We start from the raw sequence: 15980 nt of genomic DNA, 5'->3' as shown, positions 1-15980 counted from the left end.
AACTCATCATTGTTTAAATCTCAAAAAGCTTGGCTGGATGGAACTACCACACCTCATACAATACTATCAACTCACTATTGCCCATAATGCCCTACATCACCCTGAAAACACCCCAATACTCTCCACCCTCATAACACCCTATAACAATCTGAGGCATCTACGCTCCACCAACAAAATACTGGTCCAAACATCCCGATCCAAAAACTCAGCAGGTGACTCCACATTTTCCAACTCAGTTGGCAAAATATGGAACAAGTTACCACAGGAACTTACATCCCTAACATCACTCTCCCAATTTCAAACTAAACTAAAATCCTTCCTAAATATGCATTGGCTATGCTCTTGTCATAACCCAGGTTAGCTCTCTCTTTTTTGCATCATTATCCAACTCCTTAACACCCATTCTCTTTCTTCTCTTCTTCATACTCTATTGAACTATTTAATATTCTTATCCTTTCTTTCTCTTCTCCATCCTAGGTTTTTGATTTTACTCAAAAGTTAATACAACCTGTTTAAAAGTTATTACATATGTTTTTTTTTCTCTGTATTTTTGTAGATTATGTATATCTTGACATTGTTTAGTAGTTTGTAGTGGAGCTTTTCTCCCCGGGCCTCCACTGAAAATGGACATATATCCAGTTGGACTAGCCCGGTAAACAAATGTAAAATAAAATAAATAAATAAAATAAATAAATAACAGTTTCAAAGACAACCTGAGCAAATTATCTAAGGAACTTTTGGTTTTGGAGAATAATCTTAAAACTAAGAAGTTACATAAATTTTCAAGGGACAGGGAGGATTATGATAGAGGAAGGCAGTTTGAGTCGCACAAGGGGGTAAGGTTTGCTCAAGGCACTAAGAACCCTACATATGTTCGCAAGAAGAGACCAAGATCTATACTCAAAAAGGCTGTTTTTACCAATACCATCTCCGGGGAGGAGTCCTCCACAACAGACACGGAATCCATTGGTACTGGTGATTCACCAAACTCTAAAAGGGGACGCACATCAGAAGACCCTTTAGGGGTAGGAAACACAGGGGAGGCAGAAAACACAAGGGTCAAAAGTTTAGAAGACCTCTTTTTGTCAGTAGTGAAATAGACACTCAGTGTACTAATATACATAACATTTCTAAATATGTTTTATCATCAGAAGAACACGCATTGCTAAATAAAGGTCTTGGATTCATTCCTGGCTTTTTTGTTGATGAAAGTTCTTTAGTTTCAGACATTATTGCATTTTGTAGAAAAGTTAACCTTAACTTGTTTTTCAGACAACAGGATCAATCAGATCCTTCTCAAAGATCTTCTAAATTTAGATTTCATCGGTCTACCTTTAACCCTCCAATGGATAAACATGTGGCCATTTTTCATCAGGCAGTTATTAAAGATCTACATTTTCATCTGGGATCAGATAATACCATTAAACACAATTTATCGAGAGCTGAACAATCAGCCTTAACACACCTCAGGAATAATACCAATATAATCATTCTTTCTGCTGATAAGGGTGGTGCGGTTGTAGTCATGGATGCCGATTATTATTGGGATGAGGGAAATAGACAGTTATCTAACCCTCATCATTACATGAGAATGACTACTGACCCCACACCCAATTTTAAAAGAGAAACTGATGACTTTTTACAGGAGGCAGTGGAGGCTGGTATTATTTCTGATAAGGTCAAGTCACATTTAATGGTTTTGGATCCTGCGAAACAGTATTTATATCTATTACCCAAAATTCATAAATCTCTTCATCAACCGCCGGGTAGACCTATTGTTTCAGGGATTGGATCACTTATCGAACCCCTGTCTGTTTTCCTCACGGAAAAACTTAAACCCCTTTTGCCATTGATTAGAGCCAGACTCCAGGACACTACAGAATTCTTACAAATTGTTTCAGATTCACGATTAGAGCCACATTGGCTAATGTGTACTCTTGATGTCAAATCTCTTTACACCAGCATTCCACACTGGGCTGGATTAGCAGCTTTGGATTTTTGGCTGAACAAAGCAGGCATCTATCCCCCTGGATTCAATACATTATTGATTTGCTTGGCCGAACATATCCTCACCAAAAATGTTTTTTATTTTAAGGAGGATTGCTATTGGCAGATACAGGGTACAGCTATGGGTGCTTCATTTGCACCTATTTATGCTGACCTTTGCATGGGATATGTAGAGGAACATATAATTTATGATGAGCTGCACAATATATACATACCTGAAATTGACATCTGGAGAAGGTACTTGGATGACTGTTGGCTGATCTGGAAAGGGGGAAGTGACTGTTTACAGGAATTTGTTGAACACCTTAATGGTAATATATGGGGTGCAGAGTTTACAGTTGATTACCATCATAATGAAATACACTTCTTAGACTTTTTTTACAGCACCAATCAGATAACACCCTTAAAACCTCTGTATATCGTAAATTTCCAGAATATAATACCTTGCTACATGCCAACAGTCTACATCCCAAGCACACTATTAATAATATCCCCAAATCCCAGTTTTTGTGGGTTAAAAGGATTTGTTCCTCTGAACAAGACTTGAGACAACATCATGAAGATCTTGCCAATAGGTTTCTCACAAGGGGATACTCTAGACATACTGTCTGTTCGGCCATGCAATGGAGTAAAAATCAGACCAGGGATACATTAATGGAATATAGACAACACCACAGGCAGACTAATCAGGAGACCTTGAGATTTGTCACTACATATGGTAGAAACACTATGCATCTTTTGGACATTGTAGATAAACATTGGAATATATTGAAGTCACATACCTTATTAGAGGACCACTTGGGGGATAGGTGTTCATTTTCATACAGAAAAGGTAAGACACTGGGATCTCATTTCTCTCATTATAAGAAAATAACATCAAGGGATGATACTCCATATCAGAGGACCCTTAAGGGTCAAAAACTAGTTGGATCCTATCCCTGTGGTCACTGTAGTTTTTGCAGTTACATATTTAAAACCAAAACATTCACTAGCAAGAACACTGGACATTTATACAATATCCGTTGCTTTGGTAACTGCAGTACAGATTGGATTGTCTATCTTGCAACATGCACCTGTCAAGCTTTTTACATTGGTCAGACATCTAGACAGTTCAGAATTAGAATATCTGAACATCTGGGTGATATCAGGAATGCTACGGTTACTAATACCCTATATAGACATACATTGAATCATCCAACTGCTAAATTTTCATTTACCATTATAGACAACATTATAGGTAATCTGGCCTTTAAAACTGGATGGCATGGAATTCTCAATAACAAAGAAAGGAAATGGATAGTGAAACTTGGGGGCTTGTTTTCCCCTGGACTCAATGACAAACTATAAATATTTTCTGTATCATAATATATGTTTGTGCCAGACTTATTGTTTTTTGATAAACTTATTTCATACACATGCTTTTTGAATGTATACATTTATTATTCATATTTTTCTAGACAGGAAATGATGTCATACTACCTCATGGGTAGAGGTATTTAATGTTGGGCTTCTCTTCTACTATGTGTTATTCTACTGATGAAAGCCATGTGCTGAAACCGGTCTAGTATTTCAGCTTAATAAAGTTCTTACAGTTCTCTCAGCTCATTACTGGTGCTGGTGTTTTTTTTCGTTTGGTCTGACTAGCTTGGTTGCCTTGCACCAGCCATACTTGCTAGCTTTTTCTTTGACTCAGACCGAGAAGTTTGCAATGAGAAAGTGAACTAAAAAGCAGGAGTACAAAGAGATGAAAATCTTTCCATTCATTTGGAGGAGATAGTGACTGCAGTTCTATTCTGTATGGCCTAGTTGCCCCGCTATTAATTGATCCTCCTACATTTTAATTTGAGTGTATTGAAGTTTACATGACTTGCTTGTTTAAAATGTTGAATATGATAAAATGAGTTGAATTTAGTCATTCCATGCAAATTTAAGTGATACAACCACACGCTTGTTAAGCATTAACAAACACACATCAGACTACTTTCCTGAATACTGTCTTTATCACAGTTCTTGGCAATTTCTGTGCCAATCATTTAATGCCTTTTTGGAAAAAAAATGTTACTGCTAAATTATTAGTTTAAGGGAGAGGGTAGCAGTGATGTATAAATGCATTTTTCGTGGAAAACAGGCTCAGGTAATTAGTTTGCTCTTTAACGAGTCTAACATGGAATACCCAGCTGAATGTCTAATATGTACATGCTGCATTGTTTGTGTTTTTAGTGGCCTTGCAGAGGTGAACTGTGAAGTTAAGATGACAGTGCATTTAAGGAAAACTCAGAGCGAAAGCACCTACCAATGCAGCACATAAGTTTAGCTACCTATATGATTATTATGACCTATAGCATGTAACAAAGTATTGGAGGGAACTAGGGTTGAGTAATGAAGCACAACATTTTTAGAAAGCACTTCATACATTTTGATATAATTTGCCACAGTTTTCTATTGACCCCCATCTATAAGAAAACAAAAAAAATTGTCCAAGTAAAAGAGACCGAGAAACTGGTGTTTTGTCTAAAAGGCTCACTTAACTTTATGATCAAGTTAGCAGAGTAAACAAAGCATTAACTGAAGTCCACAGACGAATAATCCACTTAAAACACCAGTTAATTGCACCTCTAGCGCTTCAGCAACAGCCTTCAAAGAGTATAAAACATCACATAACTTACACAGTTTATATACCCTAATACATCTAACAATTAAACAAGCAGCCTAAACCAATTAATCAATAAACATTAAAAAATACTTAATACTACTTGCTCATCAGATAAGAAGCCTCCAGTTACATTCCACATTCAGACCCTGAGGAAATAAAGTGTCATATTTCAAAATAAAAATACTTTATAACAACTTCTTTTTATACAAATCATCAGAAAATACACCCTTCATAATATGTTCTAAGATAGTGGCTAGTAACCCATTTGGATTAGAATTGTGAACCAGCATAAAATGTTTAGCAACAGGGCTATCTTCTTTATTATTTATAATATTCCTGACATGCTCTTGCAGTCTAGTTTTAAACTTCCTTTTACTTTCTCCTATATATACAAGGTTACACGGACATTTCAACGCATAAATAATACCTTCAGTATTACAGCTATATATATTTTAACCTCAAATACATGGCTATTTATATACTTAAAAGTTGGAACAATATAATAACATACATTGCAATGACCACAGGGTAAAGTTCCTAGTTTCTGCATGGTCCTATATTATTATGTCTCAGTGGGTTATTTAAATTTATTATGTACCAAAATATCTTTTAAATTCCTACCTCTACGAAATGAGATTCCTAAGGACCTAGACAATAAATTTTTTAGGTCCATTGATCTAAACAAAAAATTCCAGTAGTGTTTAACAATATCTATTAAAACATCACTGAAAGCACTATATGTAGAGACAAAATAAACTAATCATTTCTCTTGATGTCTAACATCTAACTTATACCCCCTTACTTCCATACTTATAAGTACCAACTTTAGGTTGTTCATTAATAACCTTATCTATAGCTGTTTCAATACTAGCTTCACTATAGCCCCTCAATCTAAACATCTCACTAGTCACACTAATTTCTTTAAAAAAGTCCATGTCAGTATTACATAGCCATCTAGGTCTCATACATTCCCCATAGGGCAAGGAGACCAAAGTATGAACTGGATGACAGCTAGTCCCCATCAAATACTGATTACTATCAGCAAATTTTCTATGCACAGACGTATGTAAGATATTGCTGTCCTCCAAAATCAGATGTATGTCTAAAAAAGTTATATCTTTGCTCACTTGTATGCCGTCAAAGGAAAGTCCAAATCTATTATGTTGCATAACTTCTATAAACTGACCAACATAAGATATCCCACCTTTACAAATAAAAACAAGATCATCTATAAAATGAAAATAACTAACTACATACTTTTTAAAAAAAATCTATATGATATAACCTTTCTAACTCATACAAACCCATCATCAGGTTGGCATACATGGGGCAAAAGATGCCCCCATGGCAGTGCCCTTGATTTGTCTGTATAATTGTTCATTAAACATAAAAAAATATTATTCAAACAAAATTCCAATATTTCAATAATATAATACGTTACTGGACTATCACCCAAAACGTATTTTACTGCTTCTAGTCCAAACAGACACTGTATGTTAGTATACAAACTAACATCAACACTTATAAAGAACATATCTGCACTCCATTGTATTTTAGATAATCTTTCCAAAAAATCAAAACTATCCCTAAGATAACTAGGTAACTTTATTACATAAGGGAATAAATATTCATGCAAAAATTTCCCAATATTACATAAAAAAATATTTTTGAGCAGATACAATAGGCCTACCAGGTGGGTCAACCTCACTTTTATGAATTTTTGGAAGACAGTAAAATAAAGCCAACTCACTGTCATCAGTATTAAACTTTTTATCTTTGTCATTTTGTGAAAAATATTTTAACCTCACTCCCTTAGATATAAGGGTGTCAAAGTCATTCATAGCCTTAATATATTCATTTGTATTACTCTTAACATAGGTATTGATATCATCTAAATGTGTCATACACATTTTATAATATTGAGCAACATTCATCACCACTATCTTACCACCTTTATCAGATGGTTTAATAATAAGATGTTCATTATTCGCTAATGCCTGTAGTTCCTTCAATTCCTTCTTATTCAAGTTATATACCAACTTATGCTTATACTGCATAAAATCACAAAAAGCATTTTCTATAGCAAAATTCAACATTTGAGAAAAAAACATTTTATATGTTCATGTTGGTATGAAGGAATAAAATCACTTTTGCTCATTATTTTAACAGTTTTTAACAAACTATAGGCATTATAGTCACTTGCATTGTCAAAGCATTCCTCAGGGTCAGATACACAAGAATAAAAACTGTTCTCTAAGCTATCAGATTCTAACCAACTTCCATCACCTTCTTTATACTGGTTATTGGCAAAAAATATATTAAATGTATCTTACAATCTAAAAATATCACACTTTAATTCATGTAACTGAGGCAGCACTGTGGGTATATATTTAAGACCATAATTCAAAACATTCATCTGATCTACAGATAAAGACACACCAGAAATGTTATGAACAATAGAAATTTTTTTACACTCAGATGCAATAGTTGCATGGATTGTTTCATCCACATCTTTGTAAACAAAAGCCACAGAACTGTCAAGAATATCTTGCACAACATTATTTACAGTCACACTAATACCATTTGCTTCTCTTATTATCATTGAAACTGTGTCCTTCGATTGTTAAAGTTCCCAGACTGAAATCTTCCTCTCTTCCGCTCACTTTGCTCTCTCTGCTCTTCCTGAAACTGCTGGTTCCCTCTCCGAAAATCTGAGATTAATCTAGATGGATTTTGAGCTGCTGGTAATGCTGGAAAATGCTCTCCTTCACCTCCACCATTAGAGGAAAGGCCCGAAACATCTGAAGCAAAAGACACACTCCTAGAAGGAGCTGGTGATTTCTTAAAGGGACCAGAGCCTTTATTACGGTGAAAATGTGTTGGTTTTTGCCATAAAAAGTCACGATTACTTCGATAGTCTTTTAGATCTCTTTTCAGTTTTGTGCATTTCCGATCAATGAGTTCTTTTTCATATTTATCTAAACCAATATTTACATCTGCTAAAAACTTGTCAAACTGCATAGATGTAAGTCTTTTAGATAAGTCATTATAGGCAGCTGTAATGTCTTCCTTAAGCTTGTTTTGTTTCACACGATCTCTTTCTAATAGAATGGAAATCCATTCTAAAGTACAGCAATGAGCTGCCAATAGCCATTTCTTAGAAAATTGCACATCCCTTTCATCAGACATATCAAAAGGAGTAGAGGGACTTTTAAAGGCTCTTAGTCCCCTGGGTGTAATATCTAAGTCAACATATATTTGCAAGCTTAACAGATTAAAGTATACAGCAGTTTCTTTATGCAGTAACTGTTCCAACTTACTCATTAAAGCACTCGATTCACCAGAAGGACTGGAAGAAGGGCCAAATTGTCCCACAGAGGCAAATGGATCATTCACTCTAGAATTTCTTGCTTGTTCAAGCCTTTCAAAAACATGTGAAGTAGAGGAAACACCCACTGAAGCAGAAGTATTGGCAATGTTGGAACCAGCCATACCTGCAGCATTCTGATGCATTACAAAACTGTCCATAGTTTTTTGACTACCTTCCAGTGTGTCATCCCTTAAGAGCCTAGGGATCCCAAACGAAGATTCATTCGCCATAAAAACAGACCAAACACTGCATGAACCAAAAGAAAAGATAAACTGAAGACCACAGATGAAGAATCCACTTAAAACACCAGTTTATTGCACCTCTAGCACTTCGGCAACCGCCTTCAAGGAGTATAAAATATCACATAACTTACACAGTTTATATACCCTAATACATCTAACAATTAAACAAGCAATTAAACAAGCAGCCTAAACCAATTAATCAATAAACATTAAAAAATACGTAATACTACTTTCTCATCAGATAAGAAGCCTCCAGTCACATTCCACATTCAGACCCTGAGGAAATAAAGTGTCATATTGCAAAATAAAAATACTTTCTTTATACAACAACTATTTTTTTAAACAAAGCATTAAGCTTGAAAGTTTCAGGCAACATGATGCACAGGTATAAGCAAACAAGTAGTTGTGTTAAAAGAAATAACTAATGCAGCTGTATTGGATTATAACAAGCATTTAGAGTTTGTAAATGTTTAAACAAAGCATTAAGCTTGAAAGTTCCAGGCAACATGATGCACAGGTATAAGCAAACAAGTAGTTGTTTTAAAAGAAATAACTAATGCAGCTGTATTGGATTATAACAAGCATTTAGAGTTTGTAAATGAAAGTGATGACAAAGTGCAAAGATAAATGAACCATTTTTGTATTGTATTTTTTATGCATATTGATTATGGGTTTTTATATGTGCACTACACACACACACACACACACACACACATATATATATATATATATATATATATATATATATATATATATGTGTGTGTGTGTGTCTATATATATGTATATATATATATATATATATATATATATATATATATATATATATATATATATATCTATAGAGAGTGAGAGACACACACACACACACACACACACACACACACACACACACACACACACACACACACACACACACACACACATATATATATATATATATATATATATATATATATATATATATATATATATATATATATATATACATATATGAAATTCATATGGATGAGACCATATGATCAACTTTCCGAAAACATGAACATCAAAAATCTACTTTTTTTATGTTTATGCAGGGGGCCAAGCCACCGTGCACCCCCCACCTCCTGCAAATATTTTATGCCAACTCCAAGATTGCACTACAGTGAAGAAAAGAGTAAATTTCCCGATCCTCATTGTACTACGATCTCCGTTCAAAAGCTCCCAGATTTCAAAAACTCAATCATATGGTCTTAACCATATGAATTTCAAGTATCTGAAAACTCAATCAGCTATATATATATATATATATATATATATATATATATATATATAGTTACATTTGAAAACATCGAACTGCTGAAATATCGATGACCATATGGTCGAGACCATATGATCGATACTTCAGAAGATCCATCTTTTCAAATTGTAAAAAAACAAAAAGAAAAAGAAAAAAAACAAGATGCTACTGTGAAGGGGGCAAGCCCCCCTGCACCCCCACACCCCCCCTACTTAAATATACCAACTCTGAGATCGCGCTACAGCAGGGAATAGGAAAACATCCTGTTCCGCACTATACTGTGAGTGTAGTGTGATCTTGGACTTACTATATTTAAGTAGGGGTGTGTGGGGGGTGCAGTGGGGCTTGCCCCCCTGCAGTAACGTCTTCTTGTTTTTTTTTTTTTTTTTTTTACAATTTGAAAAGATCGATCTGAAATATCGATCATATTGTCTCGACCATATGGTCTTCGATATTTCTGCAGTTTGATGTTTTCAAATGTAACAAGTAGCAGATGTGAACTAGAGAGATTTGTTGAGCATCTGAACAGCAGCAGTGAGTTTTTGAGATTCACTGGTGAATGCTCTGTGACTCACATTTATTTCCTGGATATTTTGATTAGTATTGATGAAAGTGGTTCCTTGCATACAGATAGAGACATTAAAGAATGTCATTGTACGTCCTATTTACATAGGACTAGTATGCATCCAACATATGTTTTTAATAACATTATCAAGGGCCAAATTATGCATTGATGAGGTTAACTGACAGAGATAATCATCTGCATGAGGACATCGAACATATTACATCTGATTTTGATAACAGAGTCTATGACAGAAATGAAGTCAATAATATATTTTGTGAAGTACGTAAGATTAGGAAAACTAGGGCTAGGCCGTATTTTTCCGAGCCCAATACAGCCAGCCAAATGGTGAATAGGACAATGAATAAGACACCTTTTATTTTCTCCTATACCAGAGGTCATGCTATGATAAGGAATATTTTACAACGAAATTGGAATATAATACGCACAGACGATCAAATAGTTCAAATAGTGGGGGAAAGACCTTATATTTCGTTTAAAAATACTAAGAATCTGAAAAGAAGGTTATGCTATCCTAAATGTGAGACACATGGAATGAGCTTTGATATAGGCATGGGGTCCACTAAATGTGTAAGCTGTAATTTCTGCACCTTTATACATGAAGGTATAGAGTTTAAGCACCCCAATACTAATAAAGTATATAATTTTGACATCAATGCTGACTGTAATAGTAAAAATCTTATATATTTAGCCCAGTTTATTATCTGTTCTTCCTTTTACATAGAGAAGACGAATAGACGCCTTTGTGAATGAATTCGCGACCATATCTATTGTTATAGGCGAGGGTATATGTACAGTGCCTTAGCAAGGCACACTATTGAGAATGATGATAGTCATCAGTTTAGATTTCGAGTGTTAGAGTTAATATATGATGATGAGAGGTTGGGAGATATATCCAATAGAACCGAGACAAAGGAACTTACATCGATTGTTAGGGTTAGAGCCCATTTGGGTAAGGGGTTAAATGACCATATAGCTGTTAACAGCAAAACTGAGAAATAGGAGACTTAGGAAATAATGTAGATTTTATTTGAGTTATTATGTATTTTACAATGTTTTTTAATATATTTCTGGGTTATATTTTAAATGTGTTAAGTACATTTTTAAATGTGTAAACGTATGATTGGTTAGTCTGAATTTAATTGAGTATAAAAGGAAATGACCTCATTTGATCAGTTAGGTCTGATGAAGCAAATTTATTTGTGAAATCGCTTACATTTGTACAATAAACTCGGTGGATTTTATACAAATTGTGACTCCTGCTCTTCACCTTGCTTGTTTGTTCACAACTATATATATATATATATATATATATATATATATATATATATATATATATCCTCACACACACACACACACACACACACACATATATATATATATATATATATATATATATATATATATATATACATAAATATAAATAAAATTATTTTCTTTTTTCATTTTTTGCTTTATTACATTCACATTTATATAGCTTATTTTAACAATTCGCGAGGTTGAATAAGGAGAAGGTAATGGTCAGCTGCCTGTCAGGAGCCAGGATACATCACATAATGCACAAACTCAGATCACTCCACAACACCTGGGGATCACTTCTGTGGCTCTGCTAGGGGCACAGGAAAATAATTTTCTTGGGTGGCAAAAGCCAGGGTACCATTTGGCTAGGCTTATATAGGCCCTAGGGTCAATAGCCTAGTACCTACCTATAAACCTATGAACAGATACTGATATGACTCTGTCATTGTCCATGTTGGTGTGAACAACCTGAGACGTACCTCCGTGGACTACATGAAAAGAGACATGGAGGAGCTCTCAGATCATGTAGCTCAGGAGGGCATGACCCTACCTCTGAGTAGCATTTTACCATCACCAAGAAAGATACCAGAGTACAAACAAAAAAAATGATTGACTTCAATAATTGGCTAAGTTTCTGGTGACAATCCAAGGGGATCCAGTATCTGTCTGCCTGAGATGACATGATCGACAGACCTCGATGCTTTGTCAGAGATGGCCTGCATCTGTCACCCCTGGGATTCCGTATACTGGCCAAGGCCCTTACCACCCCTATTGTGCCTTTTTTAGGCAATGTCCAAAGGACCAAATTGCTACCATAACAGCTACAAGCAAATGTAATCTGAGGGTTATGCTACTCAATGCTAGATGTCTTAATCTCAAAATGCACTCATTCGAAGCGCTCCTCAAAATGGAGAGCATCGACATTTGTGTAGCAACAGAGACCCAGTTCAAGGCACCTGAAAGCACTCCTTCCTGCTCTACCAGGCTATAACTAATACTACACCTTTTAGCCCCAAAATGTGGAGCAAAGCCCTAAAGGCAGTGGTGTCTCCATATTCATAAAGAATATGTACACTTCCAGGCTAGTTGCCCAACATAACGCATCAGAGATACTCCAGGTACAACTAACACTGGACAAAACTGCAGTCCAGATTGTTGCCTGCTATAGATCCCACTCCACATTCCTAAACATCCTGGAAAATATAAAGGTCCAACCCAACACCCTTGCAATGATACTAAAGACAACCACAAGGCCTTCTATAGTTATATCAAAAATCTACAAGGCAATGCTCAGATCTGCTCGGAGCTACTACACAATGGTAACTCCTACACTGAGCCAACAGACATCGCCAGTATACCGGCTGACAGATTCAATGCCAACTTTACCCCCTCTCACCCCCTAAAAGGCCAATCATAATACCTGAGGAATGCCAAGTACCCAATATTACAGCTGCATAGGTTAACATCACACTGTCCAAGGCCAAGAATACAGCCTCCATGGGACCTGACAACATTCTTGGCTGTGTTTTACATGAATTGCAAAGTGAACTAGCACCACACCTGAGTGTCCTGTTCAATCACAGCCTCATTTCAGGCTTTGTCCCCACTGAATGGTGCACTGCTACACTTATCCCACTCCACATAGGGGGTGCAACTATGGACCCTGGCAACTACCACCCCATTAGCCTGATGAGTCGTGTATGTAAGGCTATGGATCACATCATCATGGACCTAATATATAAGGATGTAGGGAATCTCCAGACCTTAGACCCCACACAGTTTGGATTTGTTAAGAATAGATCTTGTCTGCTCAACCTGGTATACTTCTTCAAGTCTGTCACCAGTGCGATGGATGAAGGCAAGGTAGTTCACACATCCTACCTCGATCTGGCCAATGCCTTCGATACAATTCCCCCCTCAGGAATTATAGATAAACTTACTAAATTAGACATCAAACCCTATGTCACAAGGTGGGTTGCAAACTGGCTTACTGATAGAACCCACACAGTGAAAGTAGCAGACTCCAACTCAGACCACCGACCAATCACAATTGGAGTCCCACAGGGTTTGGTCTTGGGTCCTTTCCTGTTTGGCATCTACTTTTCTGAAGTCCAGGCCAAAACTAAGGGACTCTGGCTGACCAAGTTTGCAGACGATTGCAAACTGGGAGCCATTATCAGCTCTCCAAATGATGTAGACATTCTAAAGAAAGGCCCCACGGAGAACCATGGCCTCAAGCTCAATGCCAAAAAATGCATCGTCATCCCCTTCAGAAGAACATGGTACCCATGAACTACCACATCAGTGGTAGTCCACTGAGCACTGAAGGTGTCATCAGAGATCTGGGAACACAAGTGGATAGCAACCTATCCTTTGATAATCACATTGCCACTTTGGTCAGAAAATCCTTCTATGTGGCACATCTCATTACAAAGGGTTTTGCCTCCATGAAGAAAGAGGTCATTGTGTCTCCTGCTCTTCCCTTATTAGACCAATTATTGAGTACAATGTCCCATTCAGCATGTACCTCACCAGACATATGCAACAACTAGAAAGACCACAAAAATACCTCACTAAGAGGATCCTAGGTCTTAAATACTTGCCCTATGCATCAAGACTAAAAAAACTTTTCTTGGTATCATATCACCTACTTAGAGGCGATCTCTGCTTGACCTACAAAGCCATGTCAGATCCAGCTCTGCTAACTATGCTACATCTAAAGAAATCCCAATCCCTATGCACCACACGTGCCGGAGACCTCAACCTCATTACCACAATCAACAGAACTTGTTGGAGGGACAGGTTCCTAACCCAGAGACTGCCCATGCTCTGGAATGGACTTCCTTTACATGTCAAGCAGAGCACCTCACTGGCACTCTTCAAGAGAAATCTTGATGAGTGGATGAGAAATAGAAAATTCACCCCGGGATCATTTCAGTGGCCCTGGCGGGCAGAGGCACTGGAAAATAATGTCGGGCAGCATGTTGCCAGGGAATCTTTTGGGCTAGGCCTGTAAAGGCTCCAGGGCCATTAGCCTAGTAATCTCCTATGAACCTATGAATGTATTTTGAGTAAATGAACTTATGTAATTGAGTTTTTTGGTCATGTGACTATTATGTGCTATTTAAACAGTGAGAAATACAATTTTTTTTATTCTAATGAATTTTGTTTTCACTAGTGATTTTTTTCTATTTATTGTGTTATTTTACGCCGGTCTACATTTTTTTTTGCTTTTTGTTTGGAGTATCACCCAAGATGGGCTAGTTGCCCTGATGGTTGAGATCAATGTGGTCATGCAGCCAGCATCACTTAATTTTGAGCTAAGGGGTCATGCAACATGATGAGAGGGAATTGGGTAAAACTGCTGATGGATAGTCTTAAAGTACTGCAGTTAGGTGGAGTCAAGGGGGGACCTGTAGTTAAGCCAGGATTTTAAAAACTGAGAGAGAGAGAGAGAGAGAGAGAGAGAGAGAGAGAGAGAGAGAGAGCTAAGCCATTCCATCACTGTTCTTCAATAAAGAAGTATGGCAGGGTATATTTTTGTGTGGAGTGTTCTTCACAATGTGTCTGTTGGAACAGTCTGCAGTGTGAAGTGCAGGAGACCACAGGCCTAGAGTAGATGGGGAATCTATACTGTGTGAGTTCAAAACTGGAAAGGAACCAGACAGAGTTTGGAAACGGACTGAAAAGAAAATCATACTACAAGGAAATTAATGAGTACCTTGGACAGAGTTATCAGGACTTAGTTGATATGTATTCCAGATATTGTAAATCTTAAAAATTACATTAATGGTAAAAGGTTTGCTTTTTTTGTTGAATACGTTTGAAGAAAGCAGTATCTGTGTATTATTTAAGCATCTATACTGAAAAGTGATTATTTCAGATAAAACGTATGATAGTTTATGTTTGAATCATGGAAGATGATGGTGAATGTGGTTAAAATGCAGCTTATGTTATTTTAGTGGTGGATCAAGTAGCACAGCCACCTTCAGTACAGAAAGATGTGGGTTCTATTCCCACACCAAGTAGATGGATTGCTGACATTTCAGTGCAGCATACCAGGGGTGTTGCAATCTTGAGTGTGTTCATCTTCAGATGAGATGTTAAATCAAGTTCCCATCTACTTGAGTTGGTGGTGGTTTATGTAAAGGTAAAAGACTGCATGACACCTATCAAGAAAGAAAAGGGAAGCCCCACAATGCCCTGGTCAATATTTCCCTAGTAGTATATATACAATCTTAGGTCTCCACTGAGAACAGGCTGTTATCCTAGCAGTAAACAGAGGATTAATAAATAAAATTATGTTTGAGATAATAAATTCAAAACATCACTATACATACAGGTTATATACATGCATATATGGTTTACGATGGGTTGGCTGACACATGTTTAACTGACTGCATTTGGTCAGCTATACAGATTGTCAACTAATGTGTGAGACAGACAATCCCCAAGTAGGGAAATACACCCTTTTCCCAAGAATTTTGCAATCTCAGAGTAAATTTTTGAATTCAGAGTTAGTCTACTTTTAGATAACAAAAAAACTTTCC

This window comes from Protopterus annectens, chromosome 11.part0 (assembly GCF_019279795.1).
Source record: "Protopterus annectens isolate FY-2018-M chromosome 11.part0, PAN1.0, whole genome shotgun sequence".
NCBI classification, from domain to species: Eukaryota; Metazoa; Chordata; order Ceratodontiformes; family Protopteridae; genus Protopterus; species Protopterus annectens.
This window is presented reverse-complemented; position numbering follows the sequence as displayed.